General features: G+C 39.2%; 1 non-coding gene across 1 annotated transcript; it reads left to right on the top strand.

Moving 5' to 3' along the window:
* Nucleotides 1-15,934: 15,934 nt before the first annotated feature.
* LOC136154957 (small nucleolar RNA SNORA24) lies at nucleotides 15,935-16,065 on the top strand. Its single transcript, XR_010660652.1, has one exon. It is a non-coding gene; the product is annotated as a small nucleolar RNA SNORA24 (small nucleolar RNA).
* The last annotated feature ends 1,680 nt before the right edge of the window (nucleotides 16,066-17,745 follow it).

The raw sequence follows: 17,745 nt of genomic DNA, 5'->3' as shown, positions 1-17,745 counted from the left end.
CACTGTATAATCATAAGGAATCTTATTTAGGTCATACCTAAATCACTGCAGATGGTGATTGCAGCCATGAAAGTAAAAGACGCTTGCTTACTCCTTGGAAGGAAAGTTATGACCAACCTATACAGCATATTGAAAAGCAGAGACATTACTTTCTCAACAAAGGTCCATTTAGTCAAGGTTATGGTTTTTCCAGTAGTCATGCATGAATGTGAGAGTTGGACTATAAAGAAAGCTGAGTGCAGAAGAATTGATGCTTTTGAACTGTGGTGTTGGAGAAGACTCTTGAGAGTCCCTTGGACTGCAAGGAGATCCAACCAGTCCATCCTAAAGGAGATCAGTCCTGGGTGTTCATTGGAAGGACTGATGTTGAAGCTGAGATTCCAATTCTTTGGCCACCTGATGAGAAGAGCTGACTCATCTGAAAAGACCCTGACGCTGGGAAAGACTGAAGGCAGGAGAAGGGGATGACAGAGGATGAGAGGGTCGGATGGCATCACTGACTCAATGGACATGAGTTTGAGTAAACTCTGGAAGTTGGTGATGGACAGGGAGGCCTGGCGTGCTGTGGTTCATGGGGTCGCAAAGAGTCAGACATGACTGAACTGAACTGATACTATAACAACAGTCACAATTACTTGTGAGGTTATGCTTTTTTTTTGGTATACTTATTGGCCATTTAGATTTGTTTTATAAGCCATCTGTTTATGTCCTTTCCTGTTTTTTGGTTACATATTTGTCATTTTCTTATAGTTTTTAGGACTTTTAAAATATTATGGGCAATTCTTCACCATTTCAAAAATATTTGAATATATTTTCCCTGAAAGTGTTAGTTGCTCAGTTGTGTCTGACTCTTTGTGATCCCATGGACTATAGAGCTCACCAAGTTCCACTGCCCATGGAATTCTCCAGGCAAGAATACTGGAGTGGGTAGCCATTCCCTTCCTCAGGGGATCTTCCCAACCCAGGGATCGATCTCGGGTCTCCTATACTGTAGGCAGATTCTCTATCATCTGAGCCACCAGAGAAGCCCTATATTTCCCCCATCTTTTGCTTATCTTTCAAATTTGCTTACGCTCTCTTTTGTGATAGTTTTCCTTTTTTATGTGGCGAATTTCATCAACTCGTTTTTAGCGGTTTCTGTGTTCACTGTAGGAAAGCCCTGGTGACTCAGCAGTAAAGACTCTGCCTGCAATGCAGGATATGTGGGTTTGATCCCTGGGTCTGGAAGATCCCCTGGAGGAGGGCATGGCAACCCACTCCAATATTCTTGCCTGGAAAATCCCATGGACAGAGGAGCCTGGCAGGCTACAGTCCAAAGGGTCAAGAGTTAGACACAACTGAGCACACATGCATGTATTCAAAGTATTATAGGTTTAAGAAAGTCTTTTTTTCTAGATGTCCAATTTAAATCTCTTCTAAAAACAAGAATGGCTGTTGGGATCACCAGTCCAGGTTGGATGCATGAGATAAGTGCTCGGGGCTGCTGCACTGGGAAGACCCCAAGGGATCAGGTGGAGAGGGAGGTGGGAGGGGGGATTGGGATGGGGAACACATGTAAATCCATGGCTGATTCATGTCAATGTATGGCAAAAACCACTACAATGTTGTAAAGTAATTAGCCTCCAACTAATAAAAATGAATGGAAAAAAAAGAATGGCTGTTGGATTTTATAACCTTTTTTAATACCTCTTAAAGATATCATATATCTTTCCTCCTTTTTTCTTCTAATGTATTATATTTCAGTGCTACACTTAATGTTGAATCTTTTTTATTCTCAGAGAAAATTTTGTAGATTCTTAATCTATCATTCTTTTAATACACTGATACGCTGTTTTAGTTATGTGCTTGCATCTATACTAGTGTGAGTTTTTCTCCTTCTATATGTGTGTGTGGGGAGTACCTTGTATGAATTAGATATCTGCCAGATACTAAGCTCTTAGAGTTGGGAAGAATTCCACGGACCAAACATTAACATACTACTTTGTTGAAGGCATTCTTAACCTCTTCCTGAAAGCCATGTTGGTTATTATTTAGCTCTGTTACAAGAATTTAGTTTAGAGTATTTCTCAGTCTTGTTTTTGTTGTTTAGTTTTTCGGTTGTGTCTGACTCCCTGCAACCCCATGGACTGTAGCCTGCTAGGCTCCTCTGTCCATGGGATTTCCCAGTCAAGAATACTGGAGTGGGTTGCAAAACTCTGAATTAGAGCTTGAAGTATGGTGAATAAAGATTTCTGAGTGAAGGTGAGAGAAGAGAGGAATAGATATAGATACACTGGTAACAAGAAATGACCCTCCAACGTCACAATTCCTAGGACTTCCTAGAGGTATCCAAAATGGAAAGAAAAACAGCAATGAATCATAGTTTTGGGCCACTGGTTGTATGAATTAGGCACCTCACCCACTGTAGTAATGCCTAAGAGCAGTTTCTTTAATTGCATATTAATATTTTCAAATGTTCACAATTCTGGATCTGAACCACAAGGGAACACTTACATTATGTCCACTAGGAAAAGAACAACACTTAAAAATTCACTTCAAAGTGTTGAAAATTTAACCAAAGCTGTGGCGTTTGCATGTTAATCTACCTAGGTTTTAAAATTTAAATGCTAATCCTATCTACATTAACAGCTTTCTCTCAGACTAAGCTGCACATCAGAATTTATTTCAGAAAATAAGTCTTGCCTAGGTCTTAACCTCTCAGATTTTTATGGGTGGTGGACAAGAGCAGGGCATCAGTGTGTTTCAAAAACTTCCCAGCGGGCTTCCCTGGTGGCTCAGAGGTAAAGAATCCGCCAGCCAATGCAGGAGATAAAGGTTCAGTCCCTGACCCGGGAAGATCCCATATGCCACAGAGCAACTGAGCCCACACATCACAACTATTGAGCCTGTGCTCTAGAGACTAAGAGCCACAACTACTGAACCCATATGTTGCAACTACTGGAGCCTGCATGCCCTAGAGCGTGCTCCACAATACAAGAAGCCACTGCAATGAGAAGCCCGAGCATCGCAACTAGACAAGAGCAGCCCTGGCTCTCGGCAACTAGAGAAAAGCCAACATAGTGATAAAGACCTAGCACAGCCCAAAATATATAAACAAATATTTAAAAACAAAAAATAAAAGCTTCCTAGGTGATTCTAGCATGGAGTCAAGACTGGAAGAACACTGTCATTTGAATAGACAAAGCAGTTCTCAACCTGGGGTGATTTTGCTCTTCCAGGGGATATTGGCGATGTTTGGAGACACTTTTGAAATTGTCACAGGTAGAGGGAGAAGGATTCTGTTATTTAGTGGGTGGAGACTAGGGATGCTACTAAACATGCTGCCACAAAGTTCATTTGGGTTTTTCCGTGTGCTAGAATGGAAAACATGAACGATCTTTTTGGCCAGCCCAATACAATGTATAGGACAGTCCCCAACAACAAAGAATGACCTGGTCTAAAGTATCAGTGCCCAGGTGAAATACTCTTGGCATAGACCTCGCTTACTCTTACTTTCCATGTACCACCATAATCTTGCTGATTCCACTGACTAATCACTGCTCCAGTCAGACCATGGTGTTTCAATGTCCACTGCCACCATCTTAGTTCAGGTCAGTATCCTCTCACATTTTGATACCATGAGGGTCTGATCTCCCTCCCTCCAGTCTTTGCTGTCCTACATTACATTCTCAGCCTCATGGGCAAAGTGATCATTTTAAGACCATCTTCTCATAATCCCTTACTGAAACACTTCAGTGGCTTGGGGCCACCCTCGAGGTGAAGCCCTAGCCTTGATAACGGCACATAGAGTTGTACTGAGGTTGCTTCAGCTCACCTTTCAGAACCTCATCTCTCACCAGTTTGTTTTTTTTTTTTCAAATGCTAAACTCAAAACACAACTAAATAGATCTGAATTCCTTCAAGGTCTTCTTCCACTCCACTCCTGAACTCTTTCTGCTACTTGGAAAGCCACTTTTTGAAAAATACTTCATATGTGAATTATTCTGGTGTTGTTATATTTTATAAATAAAGATAAACATGCTATCAAAAGCACTCTTTTGCCTTGAGTTATGAGATACTAGAATCTATTGATACACAGTGGAAACAGTTTCAGATTTTAATTGACACAGTTAACTCTGAAACTTTTGACTTCCTGAAGGCTGACCTTGACTACACAGTAATTTGGAAAGCTATTATTATAGACTACAGTTTTTCCCTAAACTTATCTAGCGATAGAGTATATATTTTAACATGCCTTAAAGTATGCTTACACACACATAATTACATGCATAAGATCAAAAAGAATATTTTCTATTAGCTGTTGACATGCAAAATTCTATTTGTATGTATATATTTTGCTATTTCTATTTTTCTAGAAGTGATTAATTAGTGCTCCAGCTATAAAGCTTCTATTTTCCTTGTCAATGACAATCTCAAGGCCTATGAGCTGCCTCTCGCTTGACCTTGGTTTAAAAGCACAAAGAACAGCAACCTTGAAACTGGCATCAACAAGATTCATTCTACAGAAATCAGAAGCAGCACAATAGGGAAAAACCACACGTTTAATTTTAACGTTTTACAGCAATTGCTCTCAATATTTCTTCTTCTTAAAGACTTTTAAGTGCAAACGTCCTTCATTTCACAAAGGGAAACACTGTCATTCTGCCACTTGACACTGGCCAAAGGAGTCATTTGGAGACTTCTCTGCATTCTTCCCTTTGACAGACACATGGCAGCAGCAGCCACATAACCCTGGGAGGATAACACAGCGGCTGATGCAACATTTACCTGAAGCTTTCCTTGAGCAGATCCTCACTATTAACACAAGCTGAAAAGCATTTCATTAACATTTGAACAAGAAGGTTATGCAGCTGTAATAGAATCCTGCAGTTCAAACGCACATGCTTTACTTGAAGGGGGTTGTTTTTCATTGTCTTACACCAGTGTTCACTTGAGGGTGCAGTGCCCCGGCTGGCCTTCGCCCACAGAATTAAGCGGCTCATTGTTTCTCCCTTCCGAGGTGAGAACACCCATATTAATGACAGAAGCTGTCTGGTGGAGTGGGGTGGAAGGGCAGGTGGATGAAGACTGAGTTAGGAACTTGCTTCTAGTTCTTAACCTGTTTTTTCCCCCTACATCATTATTACCTGACTCATCTTTTAAAATTAAATTACATTTTGTTAAATTATCATTTGATGATCATTTTAAGATATGCTATCCAAATCTTAAAAATGAAACTAAAAGGTCTTCTTATCAAATACATGAATATATAAATCATTTACCCTCTCATACATTCTGTTTCCCTACGGGCACATGAAATTATTCATATTGAGTTATCCACCTCAGGAAGACTTCTATTAAAAACATGGATAACATATGTGAAAAGGGTTTAAAGTGATGAATATTAAGTTCAAAAATGATAGAAGTACAGAGAATCCCTTTCTTTGCACAAAGATCAGTTCAGTCGCTCAGTCATGTCTGACTTTATGTGACCCCATTGACTGTGGCACGCCAGGCTTCTCTGTCCATCACCAACTCCCGGAGCTTGCTCAAACTCATGTCCGTTGAATCGGTGATGCCATCCAATTTTTTCATCCCCTGCTGTCCCCTTCTCCTCCTGCCTTCACTCTTTCCCAGCATCAGGGTCTTTTCTAATGAGTCAGCTCTTTGCAACAGGTGGCCAAAGTACTGGAGCTTCAGCTGCAGCATCAGTCCTTCCAGTGAATGTTCAGGGTTGATTTCCTTTAGAATTGACTGGTTTGATCTCCTTGCTGTCCAATGGACTCTCAAGAGTCTTCAGTACCACAATCTGAAAGCAACAATACTTTGGCGCTCAGCCTTCCTTCTGGTCCAACTCTCACATCTGTACATGACTACTGGAAAAACCATAGCCGTGAATATGGGATACCTTTCCATTTATTTGCATCTTCTTACTTTCTTTCATCCATGTCTGTAGTCTTCAGCATAGAGATCCTTCACCTCTTTGGTTAAATTATTCCTAAGTATTTTATTGTTTTCAACACTGTGGTAAATGGAGCTGTTTTCTTTACTTCTTTTTCAGATAAAACAATGTCTTTTGCCATCAGTGTGTGATTCAATCCACCAGGCACACAAATCTCACACCATGATGCACAAAGAGCTTCTTAGAACCATCGCCACTGTATGGAATAAGGAAGCTTCAATAGATGTTATAGCAGTTTTGATTAGGCCTGTGGGGGGAATATGTCATTAAGTAATAATGATTGATAATACTAGGTGCTTGGTACTCTTCTCAGCACTATACATATGTCATTTCATTTAATTGTCACAGCAATCCGGTAAGATAGGTATTATTATTATTCCCATTTAACAGGTGCAGAAACTGGGGCAAAATAAGAAACCTGCCCAAGGTCACACAGCTAGTAGTGATTAAGCCAGATTCAAACCCAGTCTGATGCCATCCTCTGTGAGCTTAATCTCTTATTTCCTACTGCATTCACAGTAATAGTAACATGAACCCAAAGACAGCTATTTAAGGAAAGGCCATACTCAAAACATGGCTAATAGAAATATATGCTCTTAATATTAAGTGCACATACTTTGCACTTATTATTAAGTGCTCTTAACATTTAAGTTGCTTAATAGCCATTTCAAAGGGGAAAAAAGCAAGTTTCATCCTATACTGCCTCTCAGAAGCCTGAAGGAGTGCAATGTAGACCTAAAAATGACTGATTAAATTCCTACCATCCGGACTTCCCTGGTGGCTAAGAGGATAAGAATCCACCTGCCAATTCAGGGGTCATGGGCTTGATCCCTGGTCTAGGAAGATCCCACATGCTGTGGAGTAACTAAGCCCGTGCACCAGAACAAGAGAAACCACCGCAAGAGAAGCCTGCACACCACAACTAGACAGTAGCCCCTGCTCTCCACGACTGCAGAAAGTCCGTGCAGCAGTGAAGACCCAGCACAGCCAAAACCAAATACAGCAGTGCGTACGTGTCCAAAAACTGATGCTGTGTTTAAAAAAATTCCTATCATTCTGTAAGCCCATTCTATTATCAGTGAAACAGCTAACACCAAGAGTAGTGGCTAAGAAGGCATGAATGCTTACACAATTCAGTGAAAAATTACTTAGAAGTATGTAGAAGGAACCAATTCTAGTGTTAAGCCAAGAAACTAAGATTAATTGGAAGCCACACATTTTGACAGAATCTCAAATGATCTCATTTCCAAGACTTGAAATATTCTTCTATGGATGATTAAGCAGAGCTTGCACTTTCATCTTTAAGGCATGATTATTACCTTTTATTTGATTAGTATATATCAAGAACATGATGCTTTTCATGTTGCTATGGAACTGGGGTAGAAAACTTGCAGACATGTCTCCAGATTATCTGGTTCCATTCTTGACATTTTTTTTTTTTTCTGTTTCACTAATGCTCTTATGAGTAAACGTACTCCAATGTGAGTTCTTCACTCACTCACTATTAATAAAACATCATGTTATTCTTCCCCCTCTCTGGGAAGTTTGGCATGCAATTGCAGGAGAGTGCTGTTACTGTAGGAATAAACTTAAATGCCTTATTTTTCTAAGAAAATATATCACTCATGGGCAGTATTTTTTGTTGGTGTATACACTATGCCCTTTAACGCTCTCTCATGTATCCCAAGGGTAGAATCTTGGAAACTGTATTTCTCACACTCCTGTGAAGAGGGCTTCAATTAGACTTTATCAGAGAGAAGCAACTGCATGATATTTGGACACTGAAAGAGAAGAGCAAACAGTTCACAGTCATCTGGCTGTTCCAGAACATCCTAGCTGATGGGATGAGAATGTTGAGGGCCCCAGATCAACTGTTCATTGTCTTAGCCCACAAATAACCATTTCCGCTCACGGCCCATTGTCCAGCTCTAGTCGGTTGTGGCTCTGTCCAGTTACAAAGTGGCCAGGAAATAGACGTGAAAACATGTGATAAGAATTCCATATCGGTGCCACAGGGGTGGTACTTTATATATTGGAAAGATTTATATTCGGTTCCATTTGGATCACTATTGGGCCCCCAGAGAATAGAAGGGTGTGGGCTGGAATGCATTTGAGCTCTTGAATTGAACCAGTCAGGTAAGAACAGTGAGTGAAAGGCGTTAAGACTTCACGGGTAAGAAACAACAGGAAGCAGGGCAGCATGGCACGGGGAGCACATGAGCCAGGATGGTGTCTCAGTGCTCCAGGGAGCTGCAAGAAGTCAATGAGAGTTGACTGGGAAGAAGCCAAAATGGGAGGAACAATTCTTGTGAATAAATCTTAGCTGATGATCTGGGCCAAGGGGAATATCTGTCAGCGGTCCTGATTTATGTGAGGTTGTTAAAGAAGATATGTTTTTAAATGGCCATGATGAATTGAAACAATGATCCTTAAAGAATACATTTTTTTTCCCAAAAGGAGAGGCCTCTTTTTAACATTATAGAAGCTGATGACCGTTTTAGTAAACATTTGAGCAACATATAAGCATATGAGGTAGAAAGTGACAATCACCCACATAATCCTAACCCCAAGTACTTGAGCTATTGATAATGGATGTTATCTACTGCATATATAAATAAATACATGGATATATAGATACTTATCTAAATATAGACCATATATGCTGTTCTTTGCTTCTATGCTCTGATCAGTCATGTCCAACTCTTTGCAACGCTATGGACTGTAGCCCAGCAGGCTTCTGTATCCATGGGATTTTCCAGGCAAGAATACTGGAGTAGGTTGTCATTTCCTACTCCAGGGGATCTTCCCAAACCAGGGATCGAACCCGAGTCTCTTGCATCTCCTGCACTGGCAGGCAGGTTCTTTACCACTGCACCATGTGGGAAGCCCCCATGCTGTTCTATAATCTATTTTAAAATATTACCTCTTTCCTTGCCATTGTATACAGCTCCACCTAATGCTTTTCAAAGATGACAGGATATTATACTCTGTGGTGGTTTACTCGCTAAGTCATGTCTGACTCTTTGCGACCCCATGGACTGTAGCCTGCCAGGATCCTCTGTCCATGGGATTTTCCAGGTAAGAATACTGGAGTGGGTTGCCATTTCCTTCTCCAGGGGATCTTCCCAATCCAGGGATCGAACTCAGGTCTTCTGCACTGCAAGCCAATTCTTTACTGATTGAGCTATCAGGGAAGATCCCTATTATACTCTAAAGATTACCAAAATCAATTCAGCCAAGCTTCTGAAAATACACAGGTGTCTGGTTTTGTTCTCTTGCTACTAAATAAATGCTGCAAAAACATTTCTGAATGTACACCTTTGTGTACATATGAAAGTTAATCTGTAGGATAAATTTTTAGAACTAGAATTGTGGGGTCAAAGAGTATGTGCATATAAATTTTTATGTATATTGACTATTGCTTTTCAGAAATAGTGCACTCATTTCTATTTCTACCACTAGTATATAAAAGTGAACTGCATTTTTTAGGAATATATTCTATAAGGTTCTCACATAAGAACTCATGCAGTCAACAAAATCAAGGGACTTCCCTGGTGGTTCAGTGGCTAAGACCCCACACTTCTAATGCAGGGGGCCCGGGTTCGATCCCTGGTCAGGGAACCAGATCCCACATGCTGCAACTAAAGATCTCGCATACTGCAATATACAATGAATATCCTGCGTGCTGCAACTAAGACTCAGTGCAGCCAAATAAATAATTTAAAAATATCATATCTTGTAGAAGTTTTGAGCAATTAATAGAGAATACAAGTGGGAACTCAGCAACATTTATGATACATCACACTGACATTTTCCACAGCCCACATATACAGGAGGGCTATGACTGGCACAGAAAATCCCAAGAGCCTGAGGGGTTGGTAAGGGTAGGTTTGAATCTGTGCTTTGCTGCAGTTCTTTCATCCTCAAATGAAGAATGTACCTACCACCTTCAGAATTTCCATTTAGGTCACTGGAGATAGGGACTGGAGTCCTGAGCTTTAGGAGTGCATTAGTAGCTTTTATTTGCTAAATGAGTATGATATTGTAATATTACCACCTTCACCTCATGAATAAGGACAACAGTTGTTGAATCAATTAAAAACATGACAGGGAATTCCCAGGTGACTTGGTGGTAAAGAATCTGCCTGCCCATATAGGAGGCATGAGTTCAATCCCTGGTCTGGGAAGATTTCACATGCTGTGCAGTAACCACAGGCACCACAACTGAAGCCCATGCGCCTAGAGCCCATGCTCTACAACATGAGAAACCATCGAAATGAGAAGCCCACACACCACAACTAGACAGGAGCCCCTGCTCACTGCAACTAGAGAAAAGTCTGCACAGCAACGAAGACCCAGCACAGCCAAAAATAAGTAAAATTATATATATATATATAACATGACAACCTTTTGAGGCCGTACACTTGTTTCAGAGACAAACGCATCACAAACTTAACTCAAGTTCCTTAAAGCCTAGTGTTAGAACAAAAATCCAACCTAAAGACTTCTAATGATATATCCCGTGCTCTTTCTGGGCTATCCAAACCTGCTTTTGAGCTTATTATAAATTTTCGTTAGACCCAAAACATATTCGGTTGGAATCCTTTGTCTTAACCATGAAAGTCATGTACTTATTAACTTGGGTTTTAAAAATTATACTTTACTTCTATACTTCTACTGGATTTCTTAGAGGGGAAGGTACAAAGGACCCTAAGAGAGAAAACTCTGTGCTAGGCTGTAAGCAACTTAAAGCAACAGACTGCAGTTAAGTTATCATTGAATCCCTAGTCTAAAACAATGCCAGGAACTTAATAGGACATCTATGAATACTGGTTAAGTGAATGCAGTTATTAGGCAGGTTACTTAACCTTCATGGTCACGATTGCTACACAGCAGATAACTGATTACATATGTCCAGAGACACATGTGCATGACAATTCTGCTGTGATCTTAGTCACTATAATGTTCTTAGGGTACTTACTAAAATCTTGTGGATTTTCGCCTTCTATTGACCCAGAATTTCCAATTGTAGGAATTACTGAAGAGAAACACGTACATATGTACATGTATGATAATGCTTATTACTCTCCAAGTAAAAATGACCAAAATGTCATCAACATGGTAGATTACAATGGAGTAATGCACAGCAATGCAAATGAACAGCTATACACAGTACCATGGATACTTACTCATTTTGAGAAAGTTCAGTTCAGTTGTTCAGCTGTGTCTGACTCTTTGCAATCCCATGGACTGCAGCACACCAGGCTTCCCTGTCCATCACCAACTCCCAAAGTTTACTCAAACTCATGTCCATTGAGTCAGTGATGCCATCCAACCATCTCATCCTCTGTCGTCCCCTTCTCCCCCCACCTTCAATCTTTCCCAGCATCATGGTCTTTTTGCATGAGTCAGTTCTTCTCATCAGGTGGCCAAAGTATTGGAGTTTCAGCTTCAGCATCAGTCCTTCCAATGAATACTCAGGATTGATCTCCTTTAGGATGGATTGGTTGAATCTCCTTGCAGTCCAAGGGACTCTCAAGAGTCTTCTCCAACACCACAGTTCAAAAGCATCAATTCTTCAGCACTCAGCTTTCTTTACAGTCCAACTCTCACATCCATATATGATCACTGGAAAAACCACAGCCTTGACTAGACAGATCTTTGTTGAGAAAGTAATGTCTCTGCTTTTCAACACACTGTCCAGGCTGGTCATAGCCTTTCTTCCAAGGAGCAATCGTCTTTTAATTTCATGGCTGCAGTCACCATCTGCAGTGATTCTGGAGCCCCCCAAAATAAGTCTGTTACTGTTTCCATTGTTTCCCCATCTATTTGCCATGAAGTGATGAGACCAGATGCCATGATCTTAGTTTTCTGAATGTTGAGTTTTAAGCCAACATTTTCACTCTCCTCTTTCAATTTCATCAAGAGACTCTTTAGTTCTTCTTCACTTTCTGCCGTAACGGTGGTGTCACCTAGGTATCTGAGGTTATTGATACTTCTCCCAGCAATCTTGATTCCAGCTTGTGCTTCATCCAGCTTGGAACTTCACATGATGTACTCTGCATATAAGTTAAATAAGCTGGGTGAAAATATACAGCCTTGATTGGTCCTTTCCTGATTTGGAACCAGTCTGTTGTTCCATGTCCAGTTCTAACTGTTGCTACTTGACCTGCATACAGATTTCTCAGGAGGTCAGGTGGTTTGGTATTCCCATCTCTTGAAGAATTTTCCACAGTTTGTTGTGATCTATACAGTCAAAGGCTTTGGCATAATCAATAAAGCAGATGTTTTTCTGGAACCCTCTTGCTTTTCTGATGATCCAGTGGATGTTGGCAATTTGATCTCTGGTTCCTCTGCCTTTTCTAAATCCAGCTTGAACATCTGGAAGTGCACGGTTCATGTATTGCTGAAGCCTGGCTTGGAGAATTTTGAGCATTACTTTACTAGTGTGTGAGATGAGAGCAACTGTGTGGTAGTTTGAGCATTCTTTGGCATTGCCCTTCTTTAGGACTGGAATGAAAACAAACCTTTTCCAGTCCTGTGGTCACTGCTGAGTTTTCCAAATTTGCTGGCATACGGAGTGCAGCACTTTCACAGCATCATCTTTCAGGATTTGAAATAGTTCAGTTGCAATTCTATCACCTCCACTAGCATTGTTCACAGTCACGCTTCCTAGGGCCCACCTGACCGCATTCCAGGATGTCTGGCTCTGGGTGAGTGATCACACCATCGTGGTTATCTGGGTCATGAAGATCTTTTTTGTATAGTTGTCCTGTGTATTCTTGCCACCTCTTCTTTATATCTTCTGCTTCTGTTAGGTCCATACTTTTTCTGTCCTTTATTGAGCCCACCTTTGCATGCAATGTTCACTTGGTATCTCTACTTTTCCTGAAGAGATCTCTAGTCTTTCCCATTCTATTGGTTTCCTCTATTTCTTTGCATTGGTTGCTGAGGAAGGTTTTCTTATCTCTCCTTGCTATTCTTTGGAACTCTGCATTCAAATGAGTATATCTTTCCTTTTCTCCTTTGCCTTTACCTCTCTTCTTTTCTCAGCTATTTGTAAGCCCTCCTCAGACAGCCATTTTGCCTTTTTGCATTTCTTTTTCTTGGGGATGGTCTTGATCACTGCCTCCTGTACAATGTCATGAACCTCCATCAATAGTTCATCAGGCACTCTGTCTATCAGATCTAGTCCCTTGAATCTATTTGTCACTTCCATTGTATAATCATAAGGGATTTGATTTAGGTCATACCTGAATAGTCCAGTGGTTTTCCCTGCTTTCTTCAATTTCAGTCTGAATTTGGCAATAAGGAGTTTATGATCTGAGCCACAGTCAGCTCCTGGTCTTGTTTTTGGTGACTGTATAGAGTTTCTCCATCTTTGGCTGCAAATAATATAATCAATCTTATTCTGGTGTTGACCATATGGTGATGTCCATGTGGAGAGTCTTCTCTTGTGTTGTTGGAAGAGGGTGTATGTTTGTGTTCTCTGGGCAAAACTCTGTTAGACTTTGACCTATTTCGTTTTATACTCCAAGGCAAAATTTGCCTGTTATTCCAGGTAGCTCTTGACTTCTTACTTTTGCATTCCAGTCCCCTATAATGAAGAGGGCATCTTTTTGGGGTGTTAGTTCTAGAGGGTCTTGTAGGTCTTCATAGAACCGTTCAACTTCAGCTTCTCCAGCATAGTCGTTGTGGCATAGACTTGGATTACTTTGCCTTGGAAACGAACACAGGTCATTCTGTCGTTTTTGAGATTGCACCCAAGTAGTGAATTTTGGACTCTCTTGTTGACAATGATGGCTACTCCATTTCTTCTAAGGGATTCTTGTCCACAGTAGTAGATATAATGGTCATCTGAGTTAAAGTCACCCATTCCAGTCCATTTTGGTTCACTGATTCCTAAAATGTCAATGTTCACTCTTGCCATCTCCTATTTGACCACTTCCAATTTGCCTTGATTCAAGGACCTAAAAAAACACAAATGATTAAGTACTGAAAGTGTGCATATATGTATAAAGTTTAAAAGTTAAAACCAATCTACTGTGTTAGAAAACAGGATACTGGTTACTTTGGGGGAAAAGCTTAGGCTTAGGCTAAGTACTGTAAGGAGGCATGGAGGGGGCTTCTGATGTGCTAGTAATGATTTATTTCTTGATTTGGGTGCTAGTTAACATGGGTGTGTTTTATGTCTATACATTAATTGTATAATAATTATAATTTGTACCTTTTCTCTGCATATGTGTTATTGCTCCATAAAAACTTATTTAAATGGTTGATTTATGTTAAGGTTTGACAGAAAACAACAAAATTCTGTAAAGCAATTATCCTTCAATTCAAAAATAATTTTTTAATAAAATTAAATAAATTCATACACAAGTACAAAGGCGTAGCACATATCTGAAATGATAGACGTCTGAGAAGCTTTTAGTTGGATTGAAAAGGAAGAAATAGGAACTTTCCTGGTGGTCCAGTGGTTAAGACTCTGTACTTTGAAGAGGGCATGGGTTTGATCCCTGCTTGGGATCCTGCATGCCAAGTGGTATGGCAAAAAAAAAAGTGCCATTCATAGATGATGTCATTATGTATACACAGAAAATCCAAAATTACCATCAAATAAGTTAGTAGAATTTAACAAGATTTTTGGATATGAAATTAGCATTAAAAAGATCAACTGTAAATTGCCAACATCAAAAAGTCTAGAAATAATAAAGGCTGGAGGGGATGTGTAGAAAAGGGAACGCTCCTGCACTACTGGTGGGAATGCAAATTTGTTCAGCCACTATGGATAATAGTATGGAGGTTCCTTAAAAAACTAAAAGTAGAGCTACCGCATGATCCAGCAATCACACTTTTGGCCATATGTCTGGAAAAGACAAAAACTCTAATTCAAAAAGATACATGAACCTCCAGTGCTCATAGTAGCACTATTTATAATATCCAAGACATGGAAGAATCCTAAATGTCCACTGACAAATGCATGGTTAAAGAATATTGTGTAAGCCAGAAAGATAAAGAACATTACAGTATACTAACACATATATACGGAATTTAGATAGATGGTGGCGATAACCCTATATGCAAAACAGAAAAAGAGACACAGAAATACAGAACAGACTTTTGAACTCTGGGGGAGAACGTGAGGGTGGGATGTTTTGAAAGAACAGCATGTATATTATCTATGGTGAAACGGACCACCAGCCCAGGTGGGATACATGAGTCAGGTGCTCGGGCCTGGTGCACTGGGAGGACCCCGAGGAGTCGGGTGGGGAGGGAGGTGGGAGGGGGGATCGGGATGGGGAATACGTGTAACTATATGGCTGATTCATGCCAATGTATGACAAAACCCACTGAAATGTTGTAAAGTGATTGGCCTCCAACTAATAAAATAATATTTAAAAAAAAAAAAAAAAAAAAAAAGAATATTGTGTGTATGACACACACACACACACACACACAAGAATATTATTCAGTCACAAAAAGGAATGAAATAATGCCACTTTGAGCAACATGCATGGACCTAGAGATGATCATATTAGGCCAAGTCAGAGAAAGAAAACATCATATAATATCCCTCATATGTGGAATCTAAAAAAATGATACAAGTGAACTTATTTACTATACAGAAACAGACACACAGACATAGAAAACAAACATATAGTTACCAAAGGGGAAGGCGGGAAGAGACATATGAGGAGTTTGGGAGTAACAGATATACACTACTATATGTAAAGCAGGTAATCAACAAAGAAGGAACTACTGTATAGCACAGGGAACTATATTTAATATCTTATATTAATCTATAAAGGAAAAGAATATGAAAAATAATATATGTATGTGCGTGTGTGTGTATCACTGAATCATTTCGCTCTACACCTGAAACTAACACAACATTGTAAATCAGCTATATATTTCAATTTAAAAAATCAACTGTATTTCTTATATAACCAGAAGATTATTTGTGGCAGCAACTAAAATAAAAATAAAAAGAGGCTCCATGTATCTTTGGGACCTGTCGGCTGTGGCAATCTCCCTTCCTAGCCATGGAAGAACATATTCTTGTTTATTGGCAAAGCTGTCACCATTTAATTGGTATCAGATTCTGACTTGCACAAGTAACATTCTTCACTTTAAAAACCTGCAGTGTGAAAAAAAAAAAAAAATTTAAAAAAATTAAAAAAAAATTAAAAAGAGGGACTTCCCTGATGGCGCCAGTGGCTAAGACTCTGTGCTCCCAATGCAGGGCACTTGGGTCCAATCCCTGGTCAGGGAACTAGATCCCATATGCTTCAACTAAGTGTTTGCATGCCACAATGAAGACCCAGCACAGCCAAATAAATTGATTAATTAAAATAAATATTGAAAAGATAGCTTATAATTAAAGGTCGTGTAGCACATAGGAATAAATCTAAAACTCCATTCCCTAATTTTAAGGAAGAAACCAAAGATGATCCAAACAAAATGATATATATATATTTTATATATATCATGGACTGACTCAATATTGTGTGTATATAAATATATATAAAGAAATTTTGAAAAGAATATAAATATATAAAATTATCCTAAATTGACTGACAGATTCAATAAAATGCCAGTGAAATAGTCAACAAATTTTCTGTGCAATGTTACAAGCTGATTCTCAAATCTATATAGGAACACAAAGAGCTGAAAATAGACAAAATTATCTTGATCATTATTAGCAAGATGAAAAGGTTTGCACTACTGGACATCAAAATATTATAGACATACAATAATTATTATCTTGCTAATCAGACAGATAAGTAGGAAAATGAGACAGATTAGAAAAAGGAAACAGATTAGAAACTGGATATCAAAACATTATAGACACACAATAATTATTATCTTGCTAATCAGATAGATAAGTAGGAAAATGAAACAGATTAGAAAACCCAGGCATAGATTCAACAAGAATGGACACTTGATTCATGACAACCAAGGCAAGGTAGTGGAGAAATAGTAGTCTTTTCAACAAGTAAATGGGACAACTTGGTAATTATGTGACAAAAAGAAGAAATGGGAATCTCTTACTTCAAACCATACATAAAAATATTTTCCAGGTGTATCATAAGTTAAATGTAAAAAACAAAATAAAAAAAATTAGATATTAATATAGAAAAATATCTTTATGACTTTACAGAAAGACATATACAGTAAAACATAACACTAAAAGCACTCTCCATAAGGAAAAGATTGAATAAAACTTTTATCAAAAATTACTGCAAACATGGAAGAAGAACACAGTGTGGGAGAGGAGATCTGTAACACATACAACCAGTGAACAATTCATATTGAGAATACATAACAAACTCCTACAAATAAACAAGAAAACTACAAATAACTCAATCATAAAATAGTCAAAAGTCATGAATAGACACTGAACAAAGAAGAAATCGAAATGATGCAAGCATATGAAAAATTGTTTAATTTCACTTATAATCAAGGAGAAGTAAATTTAGACTGCAATAAGACACCTGAATACAGCCATGAGGTTGAGGGGGAAATCAACAAAGACAATATCAAGTGTTAGTGAGGATGTAGAGCAGTTCTAATTCTCATATACTGCTGGTGAGAGTGTATGAGATCAATATTCTTCTAAGTAAAGCCAAGTATGGCCTCTTGTGGTTGTGTAATTTTGATTGATTAGCCAAATCCCCAAAACCATCAAGAGCAAGCATGACAAAAACTGATAGTCAAGTTTTAAGCATGAGGGGTGGGGATGGGGGGTGGTGGTGGGTGATGGTATTTTGATAGAAGAAACCAGAGTTCCTGATGAGTACTGA

The sequence above is a fragment of the Muntiacus reevesi genome, chromosome X, assembly GCF_963930625.1.
Source record: "Muntiacus reevesi chromosome X, mMunRee1.1, whole genome shotgun sequence".
NCBI lineage: Eukaryota > Metazoa > Chordata > Mammalia > Artiodactyla > Cervidae > Muntiacus > Muntiacus reevesi.
The sequence above is the reverse complement of the archived record's forward strand: the minus strand, read 5'-3'. Positions and strand labels throughout refer to the sequence as shown.